The sequence below is a fragment of the Hyperoodon ampullatus genome (assembly GCF_949752795.1).
Source record: "Hyperoodon ampullatus genome assembly, chromosome: 20".
Classification (NCBI taxonomy): domain Eukaryota; kingdom Metazoa; phylum Chordata; class Mammalia; order Artiodactyla; family Ziphiidae; genus Hyperoodon; species Hyperoodon ampullatus.
The window spans coordinates 19947718-19964218 of NC_136933.1; the positions used below are offsets into that span (position 1 = coordinate 19947718).

Consider the following 16501-nt stretch of genomic DNA (forward strand, 5'->3'; position numbering starts at 1 on the left):
ATTTTCCAAATCAGGACTCTACACTGCCAAGCTAGCAATCAAGTGTGAAGTGTGAATAAAGCCATTTCAGACATGCAAGAACTAAAAAAACAAAAACAAAAACAGCAAACAAAAAACTGCCTTAACATAGCCTTTCTGAGAAAGAGTCTGACAATATGATCTAGAAAAATAAGGGCGAATGAAGATCGATACATCAGAAGACAAGGAAAAGGAACCAAGCAAAAGGGTTCATTTCCCAGAAATCCCTTGCCCTTGCCAGAGTCGGGATTCTTGAGGGAGATTTGGAGGGCAGAAACGAAGCGGCAGCCTTTGTAGCTCTCACATGCTGTTGCCCATCTGTTGGCTCATCTCACTGGCATAAGATCTCTGCCAAGCCTGCAGCTGCCCCGCCTCCCCTGGATATTCCTTCAGCACATGACAATGGGTTCGGCTTCTACAGGACAGCCACAACTGCCAGGTCAGAGGCAACAAGAACTGACAGAGCTTGCAGTCTGTCCTCATGGGCTCCAGCTCCTGCTTCCCTTACAGCCATCTACCCTTTTCACTCACCTACCCTCCATCCTTCGAACTCCTCCGGCATCTTATGTTAAGAAAAGGGCCTTTGAGAGACCCACAATAGCCTAAGGTCATTTCTTATATATCCTAGAGGCTCTACTTCTCTGAACTCTGTTATATACAGGATCCCAAACAGGAAAACCGAATGCCAGAGAAGGAATTTTTCAAATGTTTCCTGGAGGACTCACTGGCCCTCTTGGCCAACTACATAAAGCACGTAAAAAGTAATCTTAATAGACATTGGACAGATCTCCCAAAATGTATAGCTTCAGGTCCCACAAAACCTGTATCCTCCCCTGCTTACCAGTTAAGATAAAATGAAGTGCTTATTTAGTACTCTTCTTTTCAGAGGTTTCTTGCCTATCCGAAATTTTTTCCCTCTGGTATCTAACCAACTCTAAATTAGTTGCCTAACAGGGCAAAGTGCAAAAGATGTTTTGTTATTCAATATATTTTCCCTGTAAAGAATAAAAAGAGCACTGGGCGAGGAATGTTTGTTTTTCTTTCGATGTGTATGCAAGGACTTCAGAATTGCATATATTTTATGCTTCTGAAGAATAACATCTTTCTTATTAAAGAAGAATCTCCCCATAAGATCACGCCATTAAAAAAAAACAATTGCAACCAAATAAATGTTAAATTCTAATAGAAAACAGATTTTTTACACTAAATACATGAAGAAGAAATTCAGCTATATTGTGTAAAAATATGTGGAGAAAAAAGAAAACAAGAGCTCATGTTAAGTAAAACCACATTTTAAAATATGCCTTTAGACCCAGGGAAGATGGGCAGTAACACAAGCGTCTGCTTTCACTCTATCCCCCAGTATGACTTCTCTGCTTTCTTTGATAAATTTGCTATACATCTTTTTCATTCAGGTACCTAAATCCAATTTCTATGTGAGCTTTTTTCCTCCAGTTTTTAGATTCTTAAAATATTATCTCCTCTTAAAACATCATCCAACTAATTGGAAAACACATGATGATTCATACTTTTATGACCACAACTAAAAGTAGAATTCCCAGAGTTGTTAGTTATCCTGACAAAATTTCTGGACACTAGCAGAACATTTAAAAACATATTATTGACAGAAGTTTATTTGTACATTTGAATTTAAATTTGTCCTTGGGACTTCCCTGGTGGCGCAGTGGTTAAGAATCTGCCTGCCAGTGCAGGAGACACGGGTTCGATCCCTGGTCCGGGAAGATCCCACATGCCGCGGAGCAACTAAGCCCATGTGCCACAACTACTGAGCCCACCTGCTGCAACTACTGAAGCCCACGCACTTAGAGCCCATGCTCTGCAACAAGAGAAGCCACAGCAATAAGAAGCCCACGCACCGCAACGAAGTGTAGCCCCCGCTGGCTGCAACTAGAGAAAGCCTGCACACAGCAACAAAGACCCAATGCAGCCAAAAATCAATCAATCAATAAATAAAATTAAAAAAAATTGTCCTTATTTTTCATTCAGCTTTTAATATTTTTTATTTCTTAGAAAAAAATAAGACATCCTAAATATAATGCTCTAAGATAGTTCATTTAATTTTTTTGGCCGCACAGCTTGCAGGACCTTATTTCCCGGACCGGGGATCGAACCCGTGCCACCTGCAGTCGAAGCAAGTCCTAACCACTGGACCTCCAGGAAATTTTGAGATATAGTTTCTTACTTTCACTTCAAAATAACCACATAATGCTGAGAAAAAAAGTTTTACTGTGCACAATTACACACACATTCTGATTCATTGTTTGGTTAGCCCGCATAGGTTTCATTACAATGAATTTATTTTTCTGCATGTGCATTTGAGACCAGAAGCTGGCGTATTAAACTTTTAAAATTTACATTTAAAAATTTTACATTTGCATGTGGATGACTTTACCAATAACTAGGATTACCTCAAGAACAAAGGACAGATGTCCACACATGTGCATGACCAAGAGTACACACCAAAGTAATTCCCTTCTCTAACATTGAAGTGTTTTCCCGTTTCCTCCTTAGAAATATTGAGGGAAAATTCTAGAACTTTTAGATTAGACTTTTTGCCCCTATCTCTAGCAATCAAAGATGATGAAATATTAAAGCCTAATCTCAGAGTAATCCACTTTTTGTTTTTGCTTATAAGCTAAAGAAATAAATTTATCCAGTCATCTTGAGCAAAAATAAATAAATAAAATAAACAAATGAATTTATTACAGGGATACTAAGGTAAGTAACAGAATCAATAACAGACTGCCACAAAAAAGCTGAGGAAGACAGAACATGCACTGCTCCAAAATGCTCAGCAAGAGTTCTTGGATCTGTTCTGTAGTGTGCACCCTTAAAGCGATTTAATTTCAGTGCACGTTTAGCCCCTGTGTCTTTCCATACAAATTCCACAGCCCTGGGAGAGAGAATCCAATTAGCCTAGTCACTTATATATGAGCGTACACCTAGACATACAGCACCCACACATCGGGGCTATACGCCTGCTCTCTTGCCCACAGATGATAGATTCAGGGTAGAGATTCTTACCGAACATGACTACTGGGGGAACTTCTGTAAATAAAGAAGGGTCCCAGTATGTACCATTTTCCTACTAGCCAATCAGGAAACTTAAAGAATGAAGACAGGGGGATCCATCCAGTTTACTAGAATATCTTCTGGTTCAATAAAGATGCCTGGCAAGCCTAATATCTCATCTTCTGTGATGACTATTTTCACCAATGACTCAACCACATTACATATGCTCTTTTGTTATTGCTGCCATATACATACATATATATATATAAACATATATATACATGGTTGATATGTGTATATATATATATGTATATATATGGATGTGTGTGTGTGTATTCCAGTCCTCTTTCCCTTTATTTATCTATTCCAATATTCCAATAATCCCTCTGTACCCTCTGTGAATGAAATAAGCCTTCCCTGGCCACCTGCCCTTCCCCTAAGCCCATCCACCTAGGCTAGATGTTTTCCCATGTGTTTACTCTCTTATATCACACATCACTATATTGTGTACTGGAGTTTCTCTCGTCATTAAAGAGAGATCAGGGACTTCTTTCTTGCTTCTATATCCATAGCACCTAGCATATACGTACCATACAAGAGAGGCTCAAAAATATTTATTGTTCATGGAACAATAAAATTCCTTATCTGTGATAGCATATAATAAAAGATTCAAACTTGGTAACTTACATCAAATTGGCATCTTACATGAAGTATTACTTACTATCAGGCCTAATACACAGAAGTTATGCAATAAATTCTAGTTTCCTATTGTCTTGAAACAAGATTAGGACTGTTGAATTTGATCTATAGAGAGTGTGGCAGCAAAAATACACACACAAATAATTAATGGTTTCATATACACTGCTAATTTAGGAAAGGAAAAAAGTGTTTTTTAATAATCTAGAATTATTTGTGAGATGGGGAAGAGGTGAATCTGGAGACAATACCTTGCTCCTAAAATCATTTTCCAACATTGCCAAACTCACTCACTCTGGTAGCAGAATGAGAATTTTACATCGCAATAAAGAAAAGTAACAGAAACTTCTGCTTTAATAACGTAAGTGCTTGTAGCAGAACAAAACTGCTACCAAGAAAAACTTGAAAAGTTAGGTAAAATGAAAAAGACTATCTGTATGAAAGCATCAGGGAGTTACTAAGGCATCCAGGACTGGAGGGACCAGATTGTAGAGAAGAAAGCTGCCCACAGTCATAATATGATAAATGTAAACTATTCTTCCTTCTTTTTTTTTTTTTTTAAAGCATAAACTATTGATCAAAGCAAAAAATACACACAGGTACACACAGGAAAAATACACAAATCATTAGCATATAGTTCAATGAATTTTCTCAAACTATTTTTTCTGTAGTGTGGACATTCTGGTGATTGATTTTTTCTGTTTTTGTATACCTGAAAATATTTTTGCCTTAGTTTCTGCATATAGCATTCTGGTTACTCCACTGTTCTCTCACGTGCATCATTTCCAGCAAGAAATCTGCTAGCATCCTTGTTCCTCTGTAGGTGACACTTTTTTTCTCTTGCTGATTTTAAAGGAACTAAGTCTGTCCATTCAGATTATATTCTCCAGGAAGCTAAAAAGTTTTGTTCTCGGGATGTTTATGAGGGAGTGGCCTGTGATCCACCCCTGTGGAAGGGAGCAGGTTTGGGAAAAGGGAGAACCTATGCAGAGTTTTGAGCTAATATGGCCCATCGGAGGTATCCTGCTTTGGCCAAAATGGCTGGACCTTACTCCCAGCTTGAGGGGGACGTTACATGTGGGCTGCCCAGGGAGGGGAGAGACCCTGGCCAGAGGTAGCTCTCTATAACTGAGGGAACTCCTGAAGGGGCTGATGGCACACCAAGCAACAGGGCAACAAATTCTCCCTTGAAGGGCTGATCTGGAGGTGGGGCATCGCCATTTCCTTACATCTGTGGACACAATCACAGGCATTATTCATTCACTTGGCGGAGGAGAGCAGAGTCTAGATACCCCAGAGAGTGCCTATTGTTGTATCTTTTTTGTGACACAGAAAGACTGTTAGATGCCTTTAAAAAAATTGTGATAAAATATACATAGCACAAGATTGACCATTTTAACCATTTTAAGTGTAAAATTCAGTGGCATTAAGTACATTCACATGGTGGTGCAACCATCACCACCAACCATCTCCAGAATTTTTCATCTTCCCAAACTGAAATGCTACACACGTTAAATAATAACTCCTGTTATTTTCTTCCCCCAAATGATGGCAACCACACTCTAATCTCTGTCTCTATGAATTTGACTACACTAGGTACCTCAAATAGAAAGAATCATTCGTTATATGTCCTTTTGTGTCTGGCTTATTTTACTTAGCACAATGTCTTCAAGATTCATCCATGCAGTAGCATGTGTTAGAATTTCCTTCCTTTTTAAGAATGAATAATATTGCATTGTATGTATACAATGCATTTTGTTTATTCATCTGTTGATGGATATTTGGCTTGTTTCCACCTCTTGGCTATTGTGAATAATGCTATTATGAACACTGGTATACAATATGTCACATTCCTTTTAATCGCTCTCCATGACTACTAAAGGATAAAAGAAAACAAGAGGCCAAAATATGAGCTATGAATTTCAATTGGTGAGATTCAGAGGCAGATTTTGAGTATGTGTTCATGCAAACTACATGAGGATTAAAAGCAGGTTTGCAAAACAGGTAAGTGTTTTTAAAATGATTGTTCAGCTTTCAACAGTAAAAAAGGCCACACACACACACACACAAAATCTGAACAATCTCATGTTCTCTCCGCCCCAGCCAAACTGGATATATGCCATTTCCCAAATACAAGTTGTGCTTTCTGTTTCTGTGCCTTTGCCCATGCTGTTCATTAAGTCTGCAGATATCTTTTCTCAAAGGATCTGTGATAGCCAACTCTGACCTGTAGTTCAGAACAGAGAAAATGCCAATAATTATTTTCCTATTCTGAGGCAATTCCATTTAGCATCTTTTCATTCCACTGCTAACACCTATTTAGATTTATTCCCATTTTTTCAGTTTGTCCTTTAAATATTACATTATACAAATTATAGCCAAAGAACCTTATGCATCCTAGATCATAAGATCCTTATGGTTATTCACTTATCAATGACCAGGTCTGTGTCATCCATAGTCAACAGGCAGCCCTAGACAACAGCCCTGTCTGGTTAACTGATGAGATTTGCAGTTGACATGTTATCCTTTTGCCTCCCCGCTTCTATTCCTCCTCTCTAATAGCATCTCTATTTCTGTCTGGGGCTTCTCCGTAACTTTTGGGGAAAATAATTCTGCACTTCCACCGCAGGAGCCAAAGGACAGTGGGCTGCAGGAATTAGATACTTTCTCCAGCATCTGCACATTTAGGGAGAGACACAAGGAGGTCACGCAACCTAGAAGAGCAGAGGCAGCAGCGTGCTGGCCGGATGGCACAGGCTATGACACACGGGCTCTGCCCCGTGCTGTCTGCTTCTTGGCTTCCCAGAGCTCTCTCAATGCCTGTTCATCCTGAAGCCTGATGGCCCCAGACGGCTTTTGATTCTGTGGATCCCACATTCTCCAGTAAATTTCAATAAATTCACTTTTGCCCAAATTAGTGTCAGAAACCAACCAGGAACTCTGATACATTACTATCCTCTTGCCCGTACTCACCTCTCAAATTCCTGTCCTGCTCTGGCCTGTATCTATTTTTTTTAATGCATATGTATATATATATATGTATGTGTATGTATATATATATAAATAACACATATATATGATGACATTTGTAGATGAAAATGTAGATGTAACTTTAGACACAGATGAACAGTATCTATCTATCTATCTATCATCTCAAAACATGAAAGATCAGATTCAGAAACAATGGAAGTGAAGGATAATAACACAAGTTGGCAGTTAGCTTTTACACATCTCTCTTTAGAAGATCCTTATCCTAGGCTACTCATCGGAAGATATAGTACTACTGGCATGGACAAAGAAAAAGAAGCAAAAAGCACAACTTGTATTTGGGCAATGCCATGTACCCAGTTTGCAAAAAGGTTAATAAAAGCGACAAAGTATGATTTGGCTGGAAAAACCCAAAACTTGGAATTAGAAAGCCTGGGATAATGTTCTAACTCAAAATCTATTTAAATTGGGGTCCCCCAAAGCAAAGCCTGAGACAAAGATTTGAATGCAAGTAGTTTACTTGGGGGGTGATTCCAGGAATCATAAGTGAGGGAGTAGTGAGATGGAACAGGGAGGAAAGCCAATAAAGGGTGCCTAGTGAGCGAGTTACAGCCCTAGGCAAATGGGGTACAAACCTGCTGGACCAGGGCTTCCCTGGTGGTGCAGTGGTTAAGAACCCGCCTGCCGATGCAGGGACACGGGTTTGAGTCCTGGTCTGGGAAGATCCCACATGCCACGGAGCAACTAAGCCCGTGTGCCACAACTACTGAGCCTGCGCCCCAGAGTCCACGAGCCACAATTACTGAGCCCACATGCTACAACTACTGAAGCCCATGTGCCTAGAGCCCGTGCTCCACAACGAGAAGCCACCGCAATGAGAAGCCCGCGCACCACAACGAAGAATAGCCTCCGCTCACTGCAACTAGAGAAAGCCCGTGCACAGCAACAAAGACCCAATGCAGCCAAAAACAGATAAGTACAATAAATATATTTATTAAAAAAAAAACAAAACCTGATGGACCCTCAGAGAGACCCACATCAGAATTTCCCCTCATGTGGCAAGAAACCTGGGGTATATACCTAGTAACTCCAGCCCCTCATTGCTTGAGGGTTGCTTCTGTAGGTACTGGCTCCTCTTGTTTTAGTCTATTCCTTCTACCTATGCCCTGAATCTCAGCCCCTCCTTTCTTCTCTAGAACTGTACTCTTTTAATTATCTTTCCCCTTCTTACTTTTAACATCACCCTCTCTACCCAGAGTCTTGTTCCCCTTTCATCCTAGAGACAAGCTCAATTCTTTTAAACTCTAGAAAATTAAAATCTCCCTTGTTCCTGCCTCTAGCTACCCTCTAATTGTTCTCTCTCCCTTACAGCCACCCTTTGTAAAAAGGGCAATCAACACTCACTGACTCCACGGTCTCACTTCCTATTAACCCCTCAACCAAAGCCAAAGACTTCTGATCCCTTCACTTCGCTGCAGCTGCTCACAATTAGGTCATAAGTCTCCACAGAGCAGTTTCTTACTGATTTCTCAGAATGCTCCTTCTTCTTCAAAACTTATTCTTCAGTGGGCTTTCCTAAAACACCTCCCTCTTAGCTCTCTGGGTGTCCTTCAAGTGTTTCATCTTTTCTTAATAGAGTATATTCTTCCTCTGCTAGTCCACTGAATGTTAGTGTGTACCAACTCCCAAATATCTAATGCCAGCTTTCACTTCTCTCTGTAACTCTGTGTTTGGCCAACAGTCAACTCATTATAGTCTCTTCTTCTTCCTTTCCCCTGGAGGAAAAGGCTTGCCTTTGGGAGAACACAATGAGTTGGTAAAACCCCTATTTATTCACTCATTCAGTTCAAAATCTTGGCATTATCAGACATCGTTCCTCTCCCTCATCCTTCATTTCATTAGTCAGTAAGTCCTATTGAATCTACTTCCTAAATACCAAACTTTCTTCATCAGCCCCACTGTCACAATCTCACTGCCACTGCAATCTTAATTTGTGTCCTCAACACCTTAGCATAATCTATTGGTACCTCCTCTTTGATCAATCTACTTCCAGTTTCCTTCCCATGGTGAATATCTCCTACACAGTAAAAAAAACAAAAAGTTATCTGTATAAAAACAAATGTGATCACATCACTCCTCTGTCTAATAAGGCTCAAGTGGCCCTCCATAATCAACAAGATAAAATCCAATTTCTTTCCTGCAGTGATCTAACCTTGGTGTCAGTATCCACTGGTAGTCAAGTAGTCCCCACAGTTAAAGCCACTGTGACTCAGCCAAAGTGGTGTACTGTGAATGCTTTGAAACCTCTGCTAAAATGTGATGCAGGAATGGATCCTGAAAACTTGGAGGCCTAAGTCAGCATCAGCACAGAGCCTCCTTTGTAAGCATAATAAATGTAAACATTTATATATCACTTACTGTGAGCCAGTACTCTCTGAACATTTTCTGTGTATTAATTCATTTAATCCTCATAACAGCCCTTTGAGATATGCATTCTTATTTTTACTCCCATTTTGTCAGTGAGGCAACAGACATAAAAAGAGCAAGTAACTTACTGAAGGTCACATATGCCAGGGTTTGACTTGAAATAGTCTGGTCTCAGAAGCATGTTCTCATCCACTTGCTGTAGTGCTTTACTAGCTTTACACGAAGGTAGTGGGGTTGCCCAGCCTTAGAACATCATTACAGCCTGTGCAGGGATCTATGCTAATCAGAGGCAAAAAGCATGTGTCAGTGACAGCTCAGGGCAACCTAAACCTGGAGCATAACGTTATAAGGAGAATCCTTGTCTCCACATCTTCCCAGTGCCCCACACTCCATGAAAAGCTTCTAAGAGAAGTGGAATCATTGCTGCAGAGGACAATGATGGCCTCAGATCATATGGGAATGCTTTCAGAAGTGATAAGATGAGGGCAGTGGGACAAAGAACAAAAAGTGGGACCCATCTTGAAAATTAGGCAGTCTACCCTTCTCTCTCCACTATGTGTTTGGACTAAAGACTGGATCCTGGGCTTCCCTGGTGGCGCAGTGGTTGGGAGTCGGCCTGCCGATGCAGGGGACACGGGTTTGTGCCCCGGTCCGGGAAGATCCCACATGCCGCGGAGCGGCTGGGCCCGTGAGCCATGGCCGCTGAGCCTGCGCGTCCGGAGCCTGTGCTCCGCGGCGGGAGAGGCCACAACAGTGAGAGGCCCGCGTACCGCAAAAAAAAAAAAAAAAAAAAGACTGGCTCCTAAGAACTGAGTTAAACATCCCCCATTCCATTCTTGAATATTAAGGGAGGGGATGTCAGGGATATGGAGGGAAATGTTTCTTGTTACAATATCTGCTAATCAGGATAGTTAAGAGTCATACGCAATTAATTTTAGCATTCAGAGAAGACATAACTTTCTTAGAACTTCATGCTGAGGAAATGGGTCACACTAACTCATGTAGCGGAGGAAGAACCTTGTTTATTTTAATAGTAGGTCTAGCTGGGACAAGCTAGAAGCAAGACCAAGGGAAAAACACTGTTCTGGTAACAAATAATTAATGAGGAATTTGGAGTTTCCATGGATAACCCAAGAGGAAGAGGGTGAAAAGGCAGGAGTGAGTGAGATAAGAATGGGCAGCAGAATGTGAAGAATCCATCAAGACGACAGAAAGTTGGCAAGAGGCAGCCAGTGAGAAATTCCAGGCTATGGCCAAAGATCTTTAAGCAACAGGGGTGTAGAATATTCACTTTTAAGATGTTTGCTGCAGCACGAAGTCCTCTTTCTCCTCACCCCCTTGCACTGTTAACGCCAAATCTTCAGTGAAAAGCTACCACAGAGAGGTGCCTTGTGTCCATGGTATTTTGAGAAAATAAAGGGTAAGAGGTCATGTTCTGCCTTGGGAATGATGTGGGATGAAGAAAAAGAACAGCCCAAAGAGGCCAGACTTGAGAGAAATCAAGCAATCAGCAAAAGCAAAAAATAGCAGAAAAACATTAGCTCCAAGGATCCTAGAAGATGTCGGCGAATGAGATCAGATTTCCTGTTGTCCTCGCGACGGAGATGTGGTTACCCCAACAACTTCGGGGGCTTGGGAACATTCAGGTAGCTGACATTTGAACTATGTAAGTAAAGTGGGTATATTTCTTAAGCCACAAACTTACACGTGAAAGATAAATGTGACTCTTGTTTTTCGAATTGGATTTCGAGACTATAGTCTCTGGGCTTGAAGAAACCTAATCTCTCTTGCACTGACTGCCGGGGCTTGTGGCAGGCGAGGTCTGCGCTGTGCCACGAGAACCCTCTATTCCTGCCGCAGATACTGGCCCCTCTTAGTTCTCAGTCAGCAGTCCACACAGGCTGCTGCTAAACTTTCCTCCTCTTCCTTTTCAGAGATGCAAGCGAAAGCATCAAATTCTTTTGATTTCCCATCAAGTCTTCCTCTTTTCACAAATTGTAAGGGGTGGAAACTGCTCTGATTTTAATCTTTTTTTCTCATGTCTGAAATTTTTATCTTTTGTTGCTGGTGTGACTGCCTGGGACCATCCTTCATGGAGGCAATGCATGCCTATAACTAGTCTGAAAGGGGGAAAAGAAAATACATCAGAAAATGGAACACGCTAATACCTACAAATATTGTTCAGTTGCATTTGCTTGATATTCTCCCTTTCTTAATTATTTCAAAAGATTCCTTGTATAATGACCATCCTGCAAAGTAGTAAAACTGCATTTTTTTCTGTTGTTAATTTTTCCTTTGATCTATCGTTAATTATCTAAAAACTTTAAATGTTCAGTACTCTCTGTCAGGGGTCAGCACACTATGGCCCCTGGGTTAACCTGGGCCCACTGCCTATTTTAATATTTTCAAATGGTTGAAAAAAATTAGAAGAGGATTAATATTTTGTGACGTGAAAATTACATAAAATTTAAATTTCAGCGTCCAAAAATAATGTTATATTGGAACACAGCCATGCTCATTCATTACCTGTTGTCTGGCTGCTGGCACTCTACAATCATTGAGCCGTAGGACCGTATGGCCCATAGTACCTAAAATATTTAATATCTGGCCTTTTACAGGAAAAGTTTATCAACCCCTGCTCTACACCATTCTGCTGCACCTACTGTCAGGGTTTTATTTTTTTCCTTCTCTAGATTAGATTGTCTATCCATTCAATATCCCCCAGTTTTTAACTCTGGAAATTTAGTCCTCTTTTGGTAAAGAAAGAACATTCTAACCTCTTTTACCTGGTTAATTTGAGTTCACACATGTTTTGCCAGTTCTCCCTGACCTTAGAATCTTTCTTATGGAAGGAGAAATGCAGTGTGGGAAGCCTTTTTATGGTAAAAGGGCAAAAATCATAGCATATACAGCTGTACCTCACTATATAATGCAGTGGATTTAATACGGCTCAATGTAACACCAATCATGTTGGATATTCCTTCATTAGCCCACCCTTATTCTCATGCATATACCAAATCTAGACCTGCAGATCTCCTTATTTATGTGAGAAAAGACCCTTTTCTGACCCAGAGTTCATCTTTTGTAGTTACTCCAGTTTACTCCTTTAGAACCACGGCAATTGTTCTTATTTCATATAATTTTAGTTTCAATAACAGGGTTTTGAAAGTAAAAGCTGAAAATTACTTTTCATACCTTTCTAATATTTTTCATATGAATTACGGAACAAAATCTCTATCAGTCTATATTTCTGTAATTTTGGAACCCTCCCACCTAATTACCTGATTTCTCTAATTATTAACAACCTACATCTAGTTATATTTAAGACTTTCTATTGTAGGGGTGGTGGGAAGCTAGGAAAAAATATATAGATTATTTTCTTTCCAATTTTTTCTTGTTACTCAGGACACCTTTTTTAAAACCCTTCAACTTGATTTTTTTCCTGGGAAGCAAGCATTGCACATAGGACTGCACTACTGCAGCTCTGATCAGGTTTACAATGAATAGAGAAGGTGGGGTAAAAACACACAGACCCCCAAGAATATACACAAGGAAAATATAGGAAGAAGTGTATAGTAATTACAACTATAGAGTTGGAAAGCCATGTAAAGACTGATGACCTGCAGACAGAAATAGAGACACAGAGGTAGAGAACAAACCTATGGACACCAAGGGGAGAAAGTGGTGGTGGTGGAGGGGTGGTGGGATGAACTGGGAGATTGGGATTGACATGTACACACTAATATGTATAAAATGGATAACTAATAGGAACTTGCTGTATAAAAAAATAAATAAAATAAAATTCAAAAATTAAAAAAAAATTGATGACCTGCAAATATGTATGGAATTGTCAGAATCACAAGGGTTACATTTATCGAAAGAGTGATTTTTGAATGAAAAGGACCATAAATTGGTTATGAAGGAAAGAGCAGTACTGGTGTAAACATTAATATTGTATGCTGAGAGCAGCAATTAGGTATTTTGGAATCTAGTAATAAAGAGTCTGAACTAGGCAGTAATGAGAGATGTCGTAGTAATTAGATATGGGGGAAACGGAAGAAGGTAAGAAGAGCCTTGAAACATTACTTATGCATGAGGATTTGATATAACTAGTTGATATAATTACCTAGTAATTAATTGATTTAATTATTTATATGTTCAGGTTTTTGAGCAAAAGAGGTACATAAGAAAAATCATAATTAACACGGTTTTCTCAATGCAAAGACTAGACAGTGTTTCTCAACTGAGAGTGATTCTGCCCTTAAGCCACATGGCCCACCACACCCTGACTCCGTGGTTATTGGGCAATGTCAGGGGACAGTTTTTTTTTGTTTTTTTTTTTCGGTACGCGGGCCTCTCACTGTTGTGGCCTCTCCCGTTGCGGAGCATAGGCTCCAGACGCGCAGGCTCAGCGGCCATGGCTCACGGGCCCAGCTGCTCCGCGGCATGTGGGATCTTCCCGGACCCGTGTCCCCTGCATCGGAAGGCGGACTCTCAACCACTGCGCCACCAGGGAAGCCCAGGAGACAGTTTTGATTGTCATCACCGGGGAGGCAGCGGGCTACAGGCTGCAAGAGGCCAGGGCTCCTGCAGCACACAGCACAGCCCCCATTACAAAGAATCATACAGCCCCACAGGTCAACCACGTCAAGATTGACAAACTCTGGGCCAAATTAAGGCAGAGCAGTGAAGTGCTCAAATTTAACCGAAAGGTATAAGAACTAGGACAGAGGTCTCCAACTAGTTCCCTGGGTGACATGATCAATCCCTTTGTTCATCAAGTTACCCACAAGCTAAGATAAAGCGTAAAGATAAAATCAGTTATATTCAGTTGTAGGATTATTCAAAAATTAATTTTACATTCTGCTCTTAACAGACTGTGTTTCTACCCATCAACATGGATGAATCTCAGAAACATAATGAGGAATCAAAAAGCACATCAAGCAAGAATATAATCAGTATGATACCATTTATATGAAGTACAAAAACAAGCAAAACTAAAAAAATATACTACTTAGGGATATATACATATAGTTACACAAGGAAAATGAAGGAATTATAACACTGATATCATTCAAGATAGTATTTATGACTGCAAAGAAGGGGAATGAGTTTGGTGGAAAGCAGAAGGGTCCTTAAATATACTGATTATATTCTATGTTTTAGGTTAGGACGTGGATTCTTGAGTGTTTCTTTTCTTATTGTACTTTATAATTTACGTAAATGTCATACATTTTCTTGAGTGTATCAAAAATCACATAATAAAAACAATCTTAAATTCAGTTATAATAGTATAGTGGTCACTGAAGGTTTTACCTTTAAGTTCTATCACCACCTACAGGTTAAAACTAGGTACTGCAGAAAACCGTCTACAAAGTCCAAATTAAAGAACATCAAAATAAATGAACTCTACACGGCATCTGGGATATAAAGAAGCATAAAAGGCAGGGTTTCTGCTCTAGCCATGATTAAAATCTATCTGTGGATAAAGAACGTACAGAACTTATTAAAGAGATAAATAAGATATCACAAAATGTTAAATTTTAAGTGCCCTCTGGTCAATGTCATATTAAATATCAAATAACAGAAACAAATATTTTACACAGCAATGACAGATGATTTAATTTACCATCAGATTCCAACTCCTCCACTTGATTCATTCTGCTACCACCTTAGGCCAGGCCTTAATTACTTCATGCCAGTTACCACCTGTTCTTTGTCTTTCCCTTCTCTGCTTTCCCAGTCTGTTCTAAACATTGCCACCAGATTAAGTCTTAAAACAACTACTTCCTTATATCATTGCCTCTTCCAAACCCTCAACTAGTTTCACACTATCTGTTGAACAAAGCCCAAACATTTCAGATCAACATTTAAGATTTTTTACAGTTTGGCCCCAACCTGTTCATGGATCTCGCTTTCTTCTCCTGCTTCCCCGTCTCCACATGAATCGTCTACTTGACCCAGTCTGTTTTCTGCATTATTCATTGCTTATTCTGGATGTATTCTCTGGGTTACAGGTGTGCTCCTTTCCTTTGAACATCATTCTTCCATTTCGGCCTCCTCACCCACCTTCAACACATGTGTTTAAGTTTTACTTAAATGTGGAAAACTGAGATGTAGTTTCAACCTATATCTCTTAAAGTCTACTTAGGTTCCCCATTTACATTTCCACCAGACTGTTGCCCCTAATTTCATCCTACATAGAAATCCTGGAGCTATCATCATCTTTGAGGCAATACAATACAATATACTTAATATAATGTACTCTTTCTCTGCATTCCTAAAGCACTTACTGTCTGTATCATTTATTTGCCATATTCATACACTACTGATGCTAAACTGGTTCATTTGCATAGTTTGTTTTTCTAAATTAGATGTGAAGGTTTTAGAAATCCAGGATAATTTCATCATTTGGGGGGGTCCTCTGTCCCCTGCTAAGATCAATAATGCCCATATTTAGTTTGAGGACCCCATTTTAATGTAAAAATTTCTCAGACTTCTCTCACCACCTAACAGACCAATAACAGCACTGGCATTTTTTAGGGTTCACAAATTAAAAGAACATAATGACCATACGATTTCAGTAGTGCTTTTGAATCCATCTGAATTGTTTCAATGACAATAGCTTCTACATATTTTAAAATAATATATATGTATAAAACAAAACAGTGATGATGGTGATGATTATGGCTTACCATGTGCCAGTATTTTTTCCCATGCATTTTCCTTGTTTTTTTTTTTTGCGGTACGCGGGCCTCTCACTCCGGTTGCGGAGCACAGGCTCCGGACGTGCAGGCTCAGCGGCCATGGCTCACGGGCCCAGCCGCTCCGCGGCATGTTGGATCTTCCCGGACCAGGGCACGAACCCGTGTCCCCTGCATCGGCAGGCGGACTCTCAACCACTGCGCCACCAAGGAAGCCCGCCCATGCATTTTCTTCATCAAAAAATTCCTTCGAGGAGTCAGTAGACCTCAGTCTACACCTGGGCTCTCCCACTTGGAGGTGTCAGAACTTTGGCAATTTATTTAACTTCTCATTAGTAAAATGGAACTGATGCTGAACCAGTATCTTCAGGATAGTTCTGAGAATTAAGAAAACCACGAGAGATGAAATGCTTAATCCTGTGCCTAATACAAAATAAACACTACTTAAAAAAAAAAAATCTTTCTAAGGTAGGCAATATTATTAGCTCCTCCCCCTCATTTCATTGGTGGGGCAACTGAGGCTCAGAAAGGTCAAGTAACTTGCCCAAGATCTTAGAGCTAGTGTGCGGTGGAATTACAATGAGGCCTAGGGCACACTGGACTACAGTAAACACCTAATCCATTAGCTGCTCGGT

At 40.1% G+C, this 16501-nt stretch overlaps 1 protein-coding gene across 1 annotated transcript in view; it reads right to left on the reverse strand.

Moving 5' to 3' along the window:
* FGL1 (fibrinogen like 1) overlaps positions 1 to 16049 on the reverse strand; it is a gene marked incomplete at its 3' end in the record, with an annotated part of 56929 nt that extends 40880 nt beyond the window's left edge. Inside the window, exons 1-2 of the mRNA XM_079726635.1 lie at positions 15858 to 16049; positions 15061 to 15231 (exon numbers count right to left, since the gene is read on the reverse strand). The remainder of the gene's footprint in view (positions 1 to 15060; positions 15232 to 15857) is intronic.
* Positions 16050 to 16501: the final 452 nt, after the last annotated feature.